The sequence below is a fragment of the Eurytemora carolleeae genome, unplaced genomic scaffold (genome assembly GCF_000591075.1).
Source record: "Eurytemora carolleeae unplaced genomic scaffold, Eaff_2.0 scaffold80, whole genome shotgun sequence".
Classification (NCBI taxonomy): domain Eukaryota; kingdom Metazoa; phylum Arthropoda; class Copepoda; order Calanoida; family Temoridae; genus Eurytemora; species Eurytemora carolleeae.
The window spans coordinates 285105-291517 of record NW_019396141.1 but is presented as its reverse complement, the minus strand read 5'-3'; positions in this window follow the sequence as shown (position 1 = coordinate 291517).

Genomic DNA, 6413 nt, shown 5'->3' with positions numbered 1-6413 from the left:
GGAAATTTTGTGATTATTATCTCTAGAAATTTACTTCTAAAATTAGGTTGACAAATAAACGCAGCAAATTATATCAAAAATCAAGACGACATTCAAGTCGTCCTGCATACTGTCATGTTTCGTGGGACACCCTGTATCAGAATTAAAACATTTTATCTTTCCATTTCTTTCTTTCGACTCGACAAGGCTAAAGGCTATTGGAAACATTTAATGTAAAAAAGTTTCAAACTATTTTGTTGAGATATCAATTGGTTTAAACACGCCACTCGGTGCAAAGATTTAGGGATCTAGCTAATATTTGAGTTTGGGGCAAATCTAGAGAACCGGTATAAACCCGAAAACCTAAAAATACCAGTCTCTATATCTGTATCCCTAAGTTAACCCGAAAACCTAAAAATACCAAAGTCTCTATATATGTATACGTATTGATAGGTATTTTTACGTATAAATATGTATGCTGAACTTTTGGGTAAAGAACTTACGTATATTTGCGTATTTTTACGCATTTATCATACCAAGCTTTTTTTTAAAATGCTTTGGTTTTCCAGAAACGTATTTAATACGAAAATTACGTATACGTTTTACCAAGTAATTTTTCTAAATTTTTAGGTTTTTATTTTACGTATTTTTTAGGTTTTTTCTTTACTTAAAAATAGTATCATTTTTTCGAGTTTAAAAGTTTGATGCAAACCTAAAAATACGTATATTTTCGTAAATTTCATAACAATAAATTTTTCAAAGTTTTTACGTTTTTATTTTACGTATTTTTTAGGTTTTTTCTTTACTTAAAAAATTCTATTTTTGTTGAGTTTCAAAGTTTGATGCAAACATAAAAATACTTATATCTACGTAAATTTCATACCAAGATATATTTAAAAGATAAAAGTATAAAGATAAATTTAGAAATATGAATATATTTTAGCAGAGGTGCAGCTGGGGGGGGACCGCGGGGCGCACGCTCCCCCCATGAACCTGAGAGCTGGGGGCGCCCCCCCCCCAGCTTTCAGAATGAAAAGAAAGATTGGCGAATATCAGTATGACAGCATGGGTCAAGAAAAATAAATCCAAAAGTTGTAGAATTTGTATTCTCCTTGCAGTGGCACGAGGGGGGGGCCCCCCCGCCCCTCTCTACGCGTGCCACCCCCTGAGAGGCTGAGGGGGGGCACCCATTGAAGAGGCTCTTTTAATATTAAATTTGCTTGCATTTCCCTTCCTCAGGCCAGGCACACTGCAGTATACCAAGGGGCAGTAGTCCTCTTGCCCCCTCTGGGAGTTCCAGGAGGGGCACTGCCCCCCCTGGAAAATACAAAATTAAAAGTAACACCTTACAATGACAAAGACTAAGGATTTGTCTAAATTTACTGTTAATTACAAGGAGAGAAAAGTTTTAGCCTTCTAAAGGGAATACTTTATTACACAAGATGTACTATGACGGAGAGCTCAGACTTGCACTTATAGCTTTACACCCTATAAGGCTGTCTTAGCTCTCTACTGAAAAAATCATNTAAGAGAATTGTTCTGTAAGAAATTTAATGCAAACATTTTGAAAAATGCAATGTTTCAAAATTGCTATAATTTTTGAGTAAAATTGATGTTTTCATTAGAATCAATGTCAGTAAATTCTCGATTTTTTTATGAAGAATAGAAGTTTTACTTTAACAGTCTTGTAACAGGTAAAATAGTTATAAATGTTTAAAGTATAACACATAATAAATACATAATTGTTGAAAATACAGACAATATGCATATATGAATAAAGATTTAGATGGATGCAGATGAAGGAATGTTGATGGTGTTAATTTCTGTAGACAGAATATTGGATTGGATTGAAAATGATTAATATCAATGAATATAAATTTAAGAAATTTGTGGAATTAGTCAGAGAGTTTTCAGAACCCCCTGAATTCAATAGAGTTCACTGGTCCAGAGGGGGGGGGGTAGCCCCCATTCCCCCCCCCCTGAATATGCCTCAGAACAATGCCCATGCAAAATTATAGTCCACTTTTTTTGGTTTTAGAACTTGAAAAATACGTATTTCTCTGTATAGGCAAAACCTAAAAATTCCAAAAATTAAGAAATGTTAGGATTTTTTCAAACCTAAATCTACGTATAGGAAAAACCTAAAAAATCCTAATTCATTGGATTTTTTAGGTTTTTGCATACGCTTTTTTACGCATTTATGTAGTTTTACCAATATTAAATACATATTTTTTAGGTATAGGTAAAACCTATAAATTCCTGATTCATTGGATATTTTAGGTTTTTACATAGCATTTTCACGTTATTAAATGCATATTTTTACGTATAGAAAAAACCTAAAATTTCTGATTCATTGAATTTTTAGATTTTTTACGTACGCATTTTTATGTTTGTAAATTACGTATTTTTACCAAAGAAATGGTTACGAAAATACCTATGTCATACGTATGGAAAATACATATTTTTACGTTTTCCTAAACTTAAAAATACGTACATATATGTATCATACGTATTTTTAAGTTTTCGGGTTAGAAGGGACATTCAGAGACTGAACCTGGCAAACTTCTTCTATATATAAATTTGGCTTGTCTGTTTGTTTGTATCCAATAAACGTCAAAACGGCTGAACCGATCGGGCCCAAATTTTTTGTGGGACATCTAGGGACCCCAGGGAAGGTTTATGAAAAATCAAAATTTCAAATATTTGTCTCTATCAAAATTCGATCGTCATTAGATTTTTAAAAATTTTGAAAATCCGCGAAATTTTTTGTAAAAATCCGCGAATTATTTTTGTTTTGTTTTACGATGTACACAAAGAGAACATGCTCACAATTAATTTAGAAGATGGACGCGAAGCGCCCTCTAAGGCTAGAAAGAAGGGCGCGAAGCGCCTTGAATTTCTAGTATTATCATATTTGATAACTTTAACCTGTTTATCTTCTTTGAAAGAGCTTTATAATATCGAAAATGAAATATAAGATTATATGATATGTTGGATGAGTTGGATCCATCATAAATTCAATAACTTCAGGAGAAATCGTAACATTATCTGTCTTTTATTATATCTGTAATTAAACCATGGTCCTTAACAAATTTGCTTTGGCGCTCGATGCGCTCACAAAGAATTATTGACTCATATCGTTAATTTAAAAAAAAACTATTTGAATTGAACTCAAATCTGCAAGCATAAACAGCTGAAAATTTCCTTTTTTTCGACATCAAACCCTTAAAAAAACACTTTTTTTGAAAAAAAAATTTCTTAAGGGGGCAACCTGAAGCCCCCCCCCCCCCCAAAGACCAGTACAAAATAATATTTTGCCCCACCCCCCTAGCAAAAGGGCTAGTTGGGAATATTAATTAATTAATTTAGGTCGAGGTTGAGCAAAAATTTTATGTCCGTTGAGTAAAAGTTTAGGTAGGATATAAGCAATAATTTTTGGTCAGTTGATTAGGTCAGTTATGGAATAGTCTTAATCAGTAATAAGCAACCCAAATAACAAAAGTGAGGAAATTCCCCAGATTCTCCAAACTTAGCGACTTTCTTTAAAGAATTTCGGAGGAATTTCTTGAGCATCATTTCCTGTAACTGATTCCTCAGAAATTCTAAAGAAATTCCCCAGAATTGGTCCCCAAGATGAGAGATTTTTGGGAGATCACAGTTTTGAGACTCAGTTTAGAAAAATTCCTGAGAAATTCTTCGGAATTTTTCCCCAAGAAATTCCTCAGAATTTCTCTGAACACTTCTCCTGAAATTTCTAAGAAATTCTTAGGACTTGATCACCATGTTTAGGTGAATTTAAAAGATAATTTGTTTTGAAAAATTACTGGGAATTTCTCCAGAATTTTACCTTAAAATTCCTGAGAATTTCTTTGGAAAACTTCTCTGGAAATTCCTGAGAAATTTTTAGTACTTCGTCGCCAAGCTTACGGATTTTTAAGGGGAATTTTAGATAGAATTAGTTTTGAGAAATTCACGGGAATTTCTCCAAAATTTAACCCCAAGAAATTCCTGAGAATTTCTCTGGAATACTTCTCAGGAATTCTTAGGACTTGGTCACCAAGTTTATGGATTTTTAAAGGAACTAAAAATAATTGTTTTACTTCGCTATCCCTGATAGCGCCCATCTGATTACTGATTAAAAGAATTAGGAAAAATAATAATTCTTTTCCTTAAGACGTACAGACTACAGAGGTAATGTTACATCGTCTATACGCAACTGAACTTCTGACCTATAACTTTCCGACCTACTGCAATATCGGACCTACGCCAGCTGTTTATTTTAGTATTATTTGAGGGTTAGGTTAGGTTAAGACAATTTCTGGGCCGAGCGCTGCGGCTAGGACAGGCTAGGGGGCCGAGTGCCGCGGCTAGGACAGGCCAGGGGGCCGGGCGCTGCGGGCACAAGTCCATATAGCAGCTGTAATACCACGTGCTAGTAGGTCGGATGTGTAGTATAGCGGATTTGGCGTAGGTCAGAAGTGGAGTATGGCGGATATGTGTAGGTCGAAAAATACACCACCGGTACAGATGTTTGAAAAATTACAGCTTATGAGCATTCTAGAAAAAGCTTGAATTATTAATATTATTAAAATATTCATATACAATTATTTGAATTGAAATTTGAAACCTGAGATTAAGTTTAAATAAAACACTGAAATTATTTTCATTTTGAGCATACATGAAAAAGCTTGAATTATTAACATTATTAAAATATTCATATACAATTATTTGAATTGAAATTTATATTCTTAAATTAAGTTTAAATAAAAGACTGAAATTATTTTCATAAGATTATATTTTAATTAAATAAAGATAACAATAAAATAAAAACAAAGGGGCGGGGAATATGATCGTTTTTCTGTGTCAACAGGTCAACCAGCACTGAAGGATAAACCATCACAAATAAATCTTTTCTCTTTTCTATACATCTAGTCTACAGAAAAATCAAAATAATATTAAATTTTAATCATTGTTCCAGTCTGAATTGTGACAGAGCTAATTTTACGCAATCTACATTTCACCTTCTTACATATTTCTGACAATTTTTCAATTACATTATAATGTTTTTTCTGCATTTTCTTGTGTACAGCTGATCGGCATGGTGTAACAATATTCTCTTCAACAAAACAGCAATCATAAAAATAAATGCAAATTAGCAATTCAATGAAAGATAATTTAAAAAGCAAAAACGTACTTTTGTTTTTTTAAATTTTATAAAAGAGATGTTATAGATTGGAAACATTGACTTTACTAAGTTTGTAGCTTAAATTGAAATTTTAGCATTTCTCCTTGATGTCTGAACAAACTTGAAAAAGTTTTATTTGAGTGAAATAAGCACAAATACAAAACAAATAGTTATTCATAGATTTTATATCAATCTCATTAGCATTTCTAAATCAACAAAGAAGAAAAGATGAAGGAAAAGGATTAAACTCCGAACACAAACTTCAGCTAAAGAAGACCCAATACCTACAGGAACCTGAGAAAGCTGAGTCTGTTGCAGTAAGAAAGATTAATCAATAGAAACCAAACAATAAATAAACTGAAGAACGAAGAATATTTAGAATTTAATGCTACAGTACAGATGAGTTATATAAAATGGTACTATTAATCTATTAAAACTTTGTTTGTAAACCACAAAATTGAATAAATTGTTTGAATTTTCATTGGAGTTTGCAAGTAAAACTTGGTTATGGTCTTGTTCACAAAATGTCTTATTAGTTAAACAAAAGTAGCAAATTAAAAAAAAAATTCTTTCTACATAACATTATCAAAGAAAGGTATTTTATGATGGCATTATATGATGAAAAGTTAGACAAATTTAAAGTTCAAATGTACAACAAATAACTAGAAATAACTAGAGAAAACTGCCTCATTGTTTGGTTTTGAATTTTATTCTCTGTTTAACTGCATCTTAACCTTTAGGAAACATTCAACCCTTCTTTTTTTTGCAACAAGACCTTTGAAACAAAGCCTTTTCAGACTGCATACACACCCTTCTTCTGTTAAGCCGTTCATGTACATAGTGTTTACTATATAAAGGATGTAACATGCATTATTCTTTACTCTTTGACTTTCTGTGAAATAAATCTGGATATGTAAGTTGATTTTATTTTCATTGAGTCTATGAGTAGTAAAACAGATAATAGAAATAGAACGACTTTTGGTAGTAAATCAATAGCAGTTTATACTAGCTATAAGCAGGCGCGCAACTAGACATTTGGTTAGAGGGGGGCTAGGGGGAAATATTTCGCCCCCCCTAAACATTTTTAAGGGGGGGCAAGAAAAATGTGTGTTATACTTCTATATATAAATTTGGCCTGTCTGTCTGTTTGTTTGTCTGTTTGTTTGTTTGTTTGTATCCAATAAACGTCAAAACGGCTGAACCGATCGGGCCCAAATTTTTTGTGGGACATCTAGGGACCCCAGAGAAG